Here is a 12,837-nt window from a genome sequence, read left to right as displayed (position 1 = left end):
ATTACCATTGAGGCGTGTTTGTGTATGTTGAGAGTCAGATAAAATCACACGGCAAACGGTGGATACTTATCAGAATAATTACTATAATACGGTCATGATATTATTGTGCGTTCACAGATTATCACCTCGAGGAAAATAAAAAATATTCCTAAATGTTCCGTTCAACGAAACATAGCACGGTAAAGCGTGAATATAATATTATATGCGTGCATAATGTATACATAAATGTATATATTTATTTGTTTGTTATTAGTCTCATATTAATATAAATCATTTCGATATACCACGGAAAAATAAACAGATGTTAAGAAAACTGTTTGATCCTGCACAGTGCGTTCTATCGGCCTACCTACTTTGTAAGTGCAAGCTTGAATTTAAAATATCTTAGAAAATGTTCAAATGGCCTGATTTACATAAATAATGCTTAAGATTCACCGAAAAGTCCACACAAGACGAAATCTCTTTGCAAAAAAAAAAAAGAAAAAAATAGTGGAAGAAAAATAAGAAGTACCCTAAGTTCTACAAAGCGAGACTACTCACAACAAACTCACCCTGCTATCCAGCTCTTTTAAGATAAATAAAAAACCGTGGACTTCGATAAATGTTTTCATTCAGTGTCTAAATTTTCCCTTTTGCTCCGTTACTACCCGTACACTGTCTAACGTGCATGAATTCATTGTCAATCGACTCCGGCGGTAATCAGTGATTTTTCTCCATAAATTTCGAACCAATAATTACTACAATATATAAATGTATACGCGCAGTTACTACTGCGTTTTATTTCACCCGAAATATTAATCCCTTTTACATATATTATTTATTAATATAAATTGTCCTGTTTCATTCTCATAAACCGTTTGATTAACAATCATACAAAATATGAAATTATTGTATCGTATAATATAAAAGCATTTGAATATATAACATATGGACCTTAATAAATATGTTTCAGTTCCAAACATGTCTATAGTAAATCAATAAATTTTGTGATTTATGATTATGTGATGTTAAAAAAAAAAATATAAAGAGCACTTTAATTGTTTGTGTACCATTTGTGTTTGAACTCTATACGAATGTTTCTATTTAAATATTACATCAGAAAGTTTAAATTATTTTATTTTATTATTATTTAGAAATTGAACGTAGTCCAAGTTTGTTACTGAACTAACTATTTCGCTATAAACTAACAACAAACTTATAATTAAATGTATGTGTATTATTATCGTACGACTTTTTTCTTTTTGTTTTGTAAATAAATAATGTTTAGCTGTCTAGAGCTTTATGGAAAAGGACTTGGATTTTGAAAATGTCACATGCACTAGGTTAACACATTAATTGAAGCTTATTTATTAGTAAAGGGGAATGTAAGTTTTTTCCTTTCCACTAAACATAGTTCATTATTTTAACTGCCAAAAGTAAAATTTTAATCAAAACGAATAATGAAAATGATTTTCCACGACGAAACTGACGCACTTCAGTGAATTCGTAATAATCGTGCGTTAATTAATCTTTCTATTGGCAAAAACAGAATGGTTTTTCTTATGTCGACTGCGCATTTAGTGAGCAAATAAAAATATCTTTACAGAACAGTATATAGTATCCTATGCAAATGCAATATCACAACCGTTAACGTGGTACACCGTATTTTGTTTACCATGCGATACCAGAATAATATAGCGGAGGTAATCATTTGTTGCTTGTAGTCGGTATCCCACGGACGAACGGTTGTGGTGGACAACTGTCGCAGCTATCGAGCAAGGGTGTTTAAAAATGTTTAATCCTTACCGCAGGAACATTTTGAAAACGTACCCACATCACGGTTCTGTTTGTACAAAATTTCAAAGTTCTAAGTAATTAATGTCTGCCCGTAGATACTGTTTCGTACAAGTGTGCGTGTGTTTGCGTGTATATGATTTCATTACGTCGCCGCCTTTTATCGCTATCCGCTGCCGCGTAATCGGCTTATTTGTTTATTCGTTCGGTGCAGCGAAAGGAGCACATGCGATTTCCCGCCGACGACGGTATACCCCGTGCCAAGCCCACCGACGTCAAGAAAATTCAAAGTATATCAGTTGACTTGTCAATACAGGTTATAGTCGTGCAGTACGCGGGTTTCGTGTGAAACAAAAGAAGAGAGGCGGGAAAATGCGCGTCACGCGCTCGGCAAAACAATAAATGTCACGGGCAATAGTCCGAACTGAACGGCAAAGTGCGTCTGACGGGCGTTGAGTATCATACGAAAAATCGTCGGATAATCGGTTTTAAATGTAGATTTTCCGACGGCAAACATCAAACCGTCACGATCAAATGAATATTGCACTGCGTTCACGGGCGCGTCGTACCGTGTGACATTCGAATCATACGCATGTCCGCTAACCCTAGACTGGCTGAACACGCGACGATGCCGGTGGACACGTGTTGAACGTCGTAACAAGGTGGTAAATTGCGCAGAGGTAATTACGATAAGGTAAGTGCAGCGATGACTGTCGCGGAGCAATCGCGGTTATGATTCTGCGGTCAATTGTCCCCTCCCCACCCCTTGGGGATACATGACAGACGTTGTTAGAGTGTATAAAAAACGAATCAATGAAATTATATGTTTTATCCTTTTGGACCGGGTGATCCGTGCGCATCCAAAACGGTTAAGAATGCTACCGATTGAGACTGCTCTGATTTATTTGTTTTACTTGGACCAGAGGTGGAACTAGGAATTTTTACGCCCGGGGAAAATGTTAAAATTACGCCCTATCGTAGACTAAAAATCAAATACTGTTCTCGAGAATTTTTTTCTTATAATTAATATACAATCATACTTATTGAGTTTTAACCCAATAACAGTATTTAACAGAGTTAAAAATATCAAATTAATTGTTAATAATTACAAAAATTACACCCTCTAAAATTTTATGCCTGGGGATGAATCATCGTTTTCCACGCTCTAGTTCCACCCCTGACTTGGACTGCTAAAAAACAAATGAAAAAATAATCCGGTTGAGTATACTACGAGACGATCGAACACGCGTTTCGAAAAACGTCCATATCGATGGTAATAATTTAGAATTAAAATGTTTTCCTTGGAAAAAAAAACATAACTATTTGTAATAATGTCAAACTCTAACAAACAAACTGTAGAGTATATATTTTACTTAACTCGATCAAAGCGAATTCTAAATCCCATGGTTCATTATGAAACGTATAGTCACCATACATAATTATGGCGTTGTTCGAATTGACATTGTGACAATGTCGAGAAAAATTGTACTACCAAATAGTTATGAGTAGATATTCTTTAGATAAACTCTATTGTATTCGAGACGATTGTGTGGCAATATAATAATATTTTGGAATAGAATTTTCTGATAATTTTTTTAGCATACATATGAAACAACATTTGAAGCATAATTGCATTTCTGTAATTGAATTGAATGCGTGGACCATTTTACTTTTCATCTGAACCATGGCAGTGAACTTTAATTGAATAATAGTTTATTCATGTTTTTTTTTTTTTTTATTATTTTAGAATTCGAAAAGAAATAAGATTATTTTCAAATAAAAATTTAATTATTTCGAAGAAAAAGAGGGAAACTATGGTCGGTAAAGGTACTTTTGTTATTCGTTTTCTTATTTCTATAATATATTCAGTTGAGACTGACATTTTTGTTGCCGTATAAATAGTATTCGTTTTTTTTCAGTCTTAAAATGAAACATAAAAAAATGGAATCTAATATAATGAGTTTTGTGTTAAGAATTTTCAATTTCCGTGGATATATTCGACATTTTGCTCAACAACAATCAAATATTATTAAATAAACATTATGGTTGCGGTATGGATGTTTTATTAACATTCGACCTTCAATTAAAAAATACATTTAAATGTCAAACAAAGGTTATTTACATTTACTTAAATTTATTTAAGTAAATACCTATTAAAATTTAATTATTAATTAATTTAACCTATTAATTTAAGTTTACCTAAATTTGGACGTTGAAACGTCCAAAAACCGACTACAGGGACCCCTTAAAAACTTATTTAGTCTAACATTTATCAATTTTCAGCTCAATCTATTCGATTCTTTTTGACATTTGTAACGATGTGCATCATTCGAGATTTAGCATGTAAGAAATTAATAAATAACGGTACTTTCATTACGTGCACAGAAAACACAAATCAAATAATAAGTCCGAAACCTAACGGTACTACATTGCCATCTTAAATAGGTCAACCCTCGGAGGAGACCACCTTTGGTCAAATTGCCATTTTGCTATAATTTTTTACATAATATTCTCGTGAGACCTTTAAGAGAGCTCTTTGTTGCAATTCATAACTGTCCACCACCCCGTTAATAACTGTTAGAACAAAGATGCTCTGTGGTCACTGAATGCTCGGTTTAATCGATGTCAATTACTAAAATGCGACGCAATTACAATAACTGAATACAAATTCTAAGCAAATATCGAAAAAGTGTCCAATAGTATTCACGTCCTGTGTTCGTTTCGCTTCATTTCAACCTCCCGCCATTATCATAAGTGTCCAGCTCATCGACATCCGAAAACCGACGACGAACCGAGCATAATTTTATTCAGTTTCCAAGATTACTCAGTTTTACTTATCTGCTCTCATACCTTTTTAACTCAAAATGCCATTGCCTAAACAAAAAGAAAGGTAAATCCAATTCATATCACCAACAATATCATCACATGCTCTCGCACCTTTGACCTTTATTTTATTTTCTTTAATTTTGGGTTGTTTCACTCTATTTCACAATGATTATATTTTTCTAGTTATCCGGGATATCTCTCCAAACCCATGCTAAATACGGTAATCGTTAATACATTATGTTAAGTAAATTTTTAACTTGTCTATATGTAATTAAGGCGTTTCCAGCAGAATAATTAGGCAATTTAAAATTACAAAGTAAAACCAATTTACACAACAGATTACTTTTAAATTGCTGGTATTTATATTTTAAAAGAACTCCCTTTTGATCACCATAATTTACCCATAATTATATTTTATCCTTCTTAATGACTCTGCATTTTACTAAAAACATCATTCGATTGTGTGTAACTTTTCAATGAGAACGAAAATTGAGGTCTTTACAATCATTAATAGTGGGTAACCATTAAATCGATGGTGTAGAGTAAGTAAATGTAAATATATATAATCAAATTCGATTGAGTATAAATGAAGTTTAAATTAAAACAGTTTTTTTTTAACTTCTAAACAATGTTTTGAAATTAAAAATATTATTGTTTACATCCATTGTACATGAACTATTTGGAGAGTAATGAAATAAAAATGAAGACTGACAGCTTTTGGTCTCAAAAAAAAAAAAAAAAAATAGTACAGAGAAGAATTTAATCGTATCCGCATGTAATCAGATCTGTGACTGACATGTTGTTCGCTCGACTATTCTTACAATAATTGTAGAGTTTCACGTCGAATAATATATTATGATAACCGTATACTATGAATGCAAATTTTTATTAACTACGATATTATCTTTTTCCGAATACGAAACAATCAACAGCACTGCTTCGATGTGTTCATGGATGATTTTAACCGATGATGAAACCGAAAAATTAATTTCATTAGGATTCATAGCAATAAGCAAACTCTGTCGACGTGGAAACATCATGTGGAATAGCGTTTTACAAGTTTACGAAACGGATTTCATTAAATATTATTCTTCGAAAATATCTCCTTTTCAATTCTGTGCGCATTCGAAGCAATAGTTTTGCACTAAACGAAAACAAGGATAACTGTGTTAAGTAATTCCGTTACAAAACTTTACAATAATTGCGTGCTTCGTTTGAAAACATTTTTATTTAAATTGTACACTACTAAATGCAATACTATTCCGAACCGTTACACGTAACTTAGGCTATTTACTGGTTTTCGTGAAATTATTGACTTTACACCAGTCATCTTAGTTATTCTATATGGCCTTAGATTAGCAACGCGTATAATAACGTACGAAACGCGTTGCATAACTTTACTGAAAAATATTCGAATCGTTAACGTGTTAAGTCATTGAAATATTAAATATATACGTGTGTGTGTTGGGTACTATCGAAGTTTAAATATTATTTCCATGGCATTCGACTATTTGCTTACATGTTTTAAGTTCAATTTTAAATTTTCTTTGACAGAATGTACGATAACTGTAGAGACACATTTTTTCTCGCATAATCAAACATTTGGATTCGTGTACGATTCAGTGGCGTATACTTAAATTTTATATGGGGGGGGGGATCAGTTGCAAACAATTCATTATGGAAGGAAAATTTCTAAACCTAAGTACCTGCATTTTTAAATAATAAATAATAAAATATATATATATATATATATTGAATGTGTCAAATAATAATTTACAATCAGTTCCGGATTAAGGGGAGGGGGACAAAGGGGGGAAGCTGCCCCGGGTGGCAACATTTTAGGGGTGGCAATTTTTTGATGATGTCAACAGAAGTTTTGAAATGTTTTAAGGTATATACTAGTTTTTAGAAAAAATTATTAATTTATTATTGAAAAATAATAATAACAATTATATAATATTATAATAGTTATTTTATATTAGCGGGCGTTTAGCATATTAAGGGTAAAACCATATTATTATTACTTAGCGCTCGGACCTATGCATTTTTATTTTCGTTACACTAACATAAAATTGTGCTAATATTTAATAAAATATTAGGCATATTTGTTTTCCAAAAATATATTTTCAATCAATATGAGTGAATCATAAATTGAAATAAATGAGTTGTTTGGTTTTTTTTTTTTAAATGTAAAGGAATTGACGATGATATTTTACGAAAAAACTTTATGCAATTAGTAAATATTTATAGTGCTTATAACCGGAACTTGAGAATGAGATTTGACAATTTAAAATAATAATGACGTATTTTTCAGAAGGTGAAAAATTATCTATGTACAGTTTTCTTGAAGTATTAACAGTATCAAAGTTAAACGATTCATTTCCTATTGTAGAAATAGCTTTAAAACTTTTTATATATACCATGTTCAAATTCTAGTGGATAAAGATCGTTCTCAGTTTTAAAAAGAGTCAAGAACTACCAAAAAAACATAATTATATAATGAAAATATGTCATAGTTCTCTCTAATATCTATTGTAAATATTTACCTAAAAAGTATAGGTTAGAATGATATTATTAAAGAGTTGTTTGCTGCACAGAAAGTTAAAAAATAGTTGTAAATGTTTTATATTGAATATATTTGTACTAAAATATTTATATTTAGTACTTACTAAGGTCTATAAATTTAAAAACTACTGTTGTTGCAATATGTTTATAAATATAAATTAATTAAATAATTTTAACTATATTACTTGTAGTATACATATGTATACATGTACTATATTTTGTTTGTGGAGGGAGTTGAAGGGCAGAATTTTAAAATCTGCCCCCATGCAGCAAATTTGTTAATCCGGCATTGTTTACAATAAATCCTTGTAATATTTTTTGTATCCTTATAATCTCCTAATATTAAGAACACTATTTTATATAACTTTAAAAAGGCCTATGGGGGGAATCTGACCCTCACGTCCCCTATTGTATACGTCCCTGGTACGATGCATTGTTCCAAACGATATCGTAAATTGTATTATTTACAATTAGCAAATAATTAACGACATCGACGCAACGGTTACAGTGCATTAGTAATTCTTAAATTGCGAAGGAGTGGTCTGTTTACAGACTCGAAAAAGAAATTTTAATATTTAATGGACGAATCAATCAATCGTATGAATTATAAGTCCATCTGCCCCCAATCCCCCCCCGCGGATATTTCGCCGAGTAGTTCGTAATTACGTTGATTTCCATAATTCCGGTTGTTACACCGTTTAAATCGATTTGACGAGGAAATTAAAACAGAAAAAACAACAGAATAGAGAGAGGAAAAATAATCATAATAATATTAATGAATAACATAAAGCTCCAAGTTTCCGCATTAAACTTGTTTGTAAGTCCGAGCCACTTATACAGCGTGATGGAGAGAAAAAACAATACTGGTTTTTATATCTTTCTCTTGTGTCTGGTCTCATTAAAAAGTAGTTGGAAGGATTTGTTTTTCATCTTTTTATTATTATTATTTGTATTAATAGAGGTTTATTAGGAAGGGTAAGAGAAATGTAAATTTAAAATAAAATCGTGGTTACTCGTAGATTGTTTTTAAAATTCATAACAAAATGCGTATTATGCTTTCCCTTCCTGCAGCTATTATGCTATTCGATCTGAATTAAAACAAAATTATAATCTACAACGAAATCGAATGATTTACAACGACGCGAATATTATACCTAGCAAGTTGGCCACTCAAGTGAAACATCAATCGCAAATATTATCAAATAGAATAAATATTGAGCTAAAGTAAATATAATATTGCACCTGATGTAAAACGAAAATTATAAATCGCGTCATTATATAATAATATTTAGCTATATATTTTTGTGTAGCCATATAATTGTAAACAGATTTTTTTTTCAATTTAATGTGATTTTTTTAATTATAATTTATCATTACCCAGAGGACACCACGAAAAGACGAATTTTATTATTCTTTGAAAATTATTTTAATGGTTTGGTTAAAATAAAAAAATATATTTTTTCAACTACATTATTAATACAATAGAAATTAAAAATGATCAGATATGATTTTCTATCCTCTTAACTCTTTTTATTATTACCTGTTCACTGTTGGTGCAATTTATTCCATAACAAAAAAATTACTCTAGATACTTTTTTATAATTGCACAAAATAAAACAATATAAATACAGTACAGAAATAAACACATAAGAAATGTGAAAAATACGAATATATATATATATATATAATCTTTTTACTGCAAGTCTTACTAGAACATCACAATGTCTAAAGCTGATTAAGCGTTTTGACGAAAATAACCGTCTCGGACATGTTAAATAATTGTGCGTTCGATATTTACGTAAAAAAAAATGGCCGAAAGAACTACTTAAAAAAAAAAAAAATGAATATCTAGTCAAGTGGTTCTGCTGAAAGTGCCTTCCCATTAACGCCAACTTTTTCATGCTATATGCAACTTATCATCGTTTAGTTACCGAACGCAAAATTACTCATATTTTGTATAATGCATGACATAAATCGTATGAAAAACCAGTAAAAAAATAAAAATAAACGTATATTATGACAATTTAAAAAAATAAAATAAAAGTAAACGGTATTCATTGTCCTATTAATCGTTTTATTTGCACAATAAAAACGTTTCCAAAATACAACATGTATCGCGTAGGATATTTTCCAACCTGAGGAGTGCAAGCACATAACTGTGGGTAGAGGATAAGCAGCAATCACGGTGAAGTATATATAAATTATTTTTACTTATTCAAAAATAAATAATAGTCATTACATTTACTGATTGTATAGTTAATTTGCAAAATATATGTATAAAAAAAATCTTTACATTTTTTAATTTAAGAGAGGGGTATGAGGTTTTTCAAAAACTTCTAGGGAAACATAATAAAAAAAGATTGAAAAACCGTTATAAAGAAACTTAATACTAAATGTGTGTTTGTATAATTTTAAAACAAAATTCGTATTTAAATTCTGATGCATATTAAATACATTTTTGTTTCACTACACATTAGCTATTACATATATATGATATTTCAAAAAATAATAATAATATTTAATTATAAAAGTACGTTGAGAATTATATTTAAAATATTTTGTAATATACGTATATGTTTGTTTTCAATATTCAAGAGAGGCACATTGTTGAGAGTTTCTGTTATTAATTCCAGTAATTCAGCATTTGAAACAATAGCTGAAAACTTAAGTAACACTAGACTGTGTTTTCAAAATCTTGTATTTCCGTTCATTATAAGAAAGTCTTACTATATATTACATATTATGTAACATATAATTTTTAAGACTGTAATCGACAATTTTTATTTTCCGTTTATTGTTTCATTGGAACAATAATATTTCCGTTTCCGGTTAATCGAGGTTCCGCTTAAAAGAGGTCGGTCGTTTTGATTTCTATTTGAAATAGAGCTGTGGTAATTTTTTGTTTTAAGAAAATTTCATACTTACAGGAATCTATCCGTTATAAGAAAGTTTTGACATACGATTATTTTAAATTTTTATATTTTTCATGGAACTTGACTCTCCGTGGAACTAGCAATCTCTGGATTCGAATAATCGGTTAGTGTTAGGCGTTATATTATTTTCAGTGAACGTCTTGAAGTGTTCGATACCTCAAATAAAAACTACCTTTAGATTATTATCACCGTAAAGCCTACGATAATTTTTCTTCTTTTGATTTTACGATCATACCACTGTTCTTCGATACTTCCTACCAATTATATTCTATTTTTATCGTCCTGATGTCCTGATGTACTTAATCTTTCAACTCAAATCTTAGTTTTAGAAAAAACATTTCCCTACTACCTGTGTATGCCAGGCATTTCTTACTCGCATTAATTTTATCTTATTGATATCGTTTATATATCATGCAAATCATGTATAAAAACAAATAGCAATTTAAATATTTACTTTTTCAACTCCTCGAACGTTTTACTTCTATTCCTATCAAGGTTTGAGATACAATTTCGTGGAATATTATAACGGTTTCGTTATATTTGTACGTATGTGCCTCTCATTCACAGTATACAGATACTACTCATACTATATCTACACAATTTTCACAGGTTACAACAACTGTTCACATAACCAACTACTGTATTATTATAATTTAATTATTTTCTGACCCCAAAAAATCCAACACTCATCAAATGTTTTAATATTGCCAAGTCGATATTTTTTGTTCAAATATTCCGGTGCAAGTTTAAAATTTTAATAAAACATGTCTACGTCTTCCAACGTTCGAAGGATTCTTTACAAAAATAGTATTATTATTATTACTATTATGATTGTTATGAAAAAATATTGTTTAGTTATTACATTTTAGCTGATAAAACGTTTGTGTGTGTGCATGTTTCGACGAAATGGGTATTCAACCTAAAGAAATATAACATACACAGAGTAATATTTTATGTTTTTCGCTCTCGTTTCTTCTCCCCTCCAAATTAAACATTTACCGACGAATTTGCACAAATAATATACGATTATTTGTATCAAACAATGTTTTGGCGAACGTTCTACGAAAATAATACTACGCGTACCGCAGATTTTTGATTTACTACACATTAAAATTCTACATTTGATTTGATTGTTCGTATTATGATTTGGGTATAATATATTATTATATATACACATATAATATAATAGAGATAGAACGAAATGGCATGTAACAAAATACATGTTACATAATATTCCGTTATGATTGGATGCGATATTACATTTGAATGGTGAACGTTTTAATTTCAAAATTTTAATCAATATTCGTCTTCTACAATTTTGTATTTAACCATAGAATATTATATTATATTATATTATCTAGTCAGACGGTTGACCTAGGTAGAAATGGTTTTTTATTTTATTTTTATACTGCATAAATTAATACGTTTCGTTGCCATATTGTTACTTCCATTGATGTATGAACTTTTTTTAATTTTTAAAATGAATAAATGAAATTCCCCTTAACCGGTATTAATATAAAACAAACGACAGTATTATATCTTCTACAGAGAGAATATTATAAATGCTTGGTCGAACATAATATTATTAAAAATATTTCATGCTACATATAAATTCTATGAAAATGTAAATAATTAAATTCTCAATGGTTATGCAAATTGCTTTTGTTTACAGGAACTTAGAAATAAATGTTCAATTAAATAAAAATTTCCTAACATTTATAAAACTGTAATTCCATTAAGTCTTGCGAAGATTAAAATTATTTTCATTTTCGAAACAACCCCATTACTAATGCAGTTACAGTTCACAGAAATAACCTTCTGTCTTTTTTAATTCTAATAAATGTACGAATCAAAAATTAAAGCTCCAACTATTTGTTAATTATCTGAACTGTAATTATTATTAATTATACTTGAGTAGACAGTGGTTTTATTTTTGGCTTCAGTTAATGACGTTCTTGATGTTCCCTACTATGACCCTACTCCATTCAGCCATCATCCTTTTCTAGTTATATAGTATAAATTAACCGTAGGAATGTTAAATATAAAATTGAAGAATTTATATTTCTGGTCGTGTTTATGTGTGTATCCAAGCTCTTTAACACATATCGCTAACCGTAAATAAGTAATAAATAATGTAACAATTTTTGTACATTTTACCTTAAGCTGTTATCGATTAATTTTACAGACCAATTGTATTGTATTTATATCCTACAACTGTATAAATAACGAGATAAACATTTTTATTATGTTCATACATTGTATAATTATAATACAATCGTATAAATTGTTATATCTTAGAATCATATTGCGTAAAAGATAATTTAATTTGCAGTATATTTAGATATAAATATGAATGAGCGTTGGAGATTACAGAGAAATCCAAAGTTTATTATCATCCGATAATCCGCCAAAGCCATTATACATAACCTATAATTTATACTGCAGCTTCCATGTAGTTTTAATATTATGTTCTGTATAAATATGTGTACACGTTGATTAAAGTTCTTTATTTCCGGTCAATATAATAATAAAGTAATACAATTAATGATATAACGGTTTCGTAGCGAAACTCACATGTTTATAATGATGTCATGAAATGTTGTCTCACGTAAAAATGTGGATATCGGACAGCCGACAAGCAATATATGGTGCAAAAATAATGATTCCGTAAAAATGTCGCATTCTATACCAATATATACTGGGTCTAATTACATTTCATTGTGGACGTTTATGAATGATA

At 29.8% G+C, this 12,837-nt stretch overlaps 1 long non-coding RNA gene across 1 annotated transcript; it reads left to right on the top strand.

Annotated features, from left to right (window-relative positions):
- Window positions 1-282: 282 nt before the first annotated feature.
- LOC112693219 lies at window positions 283-479 on the top strand. Its single transcript, XR_003149461.1, has 2 exons — window positions 283-356; window positions 430-479. It is a non-coding gene; the product is annotated as an uncharacterized LOC112693219 (long non-coding RNA).
- The last annotated feature ends 12,358 nt before the right edge of the window (window positions 480-12,837 follow it).

This window comes from Sipha flava, unplaced genomic scaffold (genome assembly GCF_003268045.1).
Source record: "Sipha flava isolate LNK unplaced genomic scaffold, YSA_version1 82_pilon_pilon, whole genome shotgun sequence".
NCBI lineage: Eukaryota > Metazoa > Arthropoda > Insecta > Hemiptera > Aphididae > Sipha > Sipha flava.
This window is presented reverse-complemented; position numbering and strand designations above follow the sequence as displayed.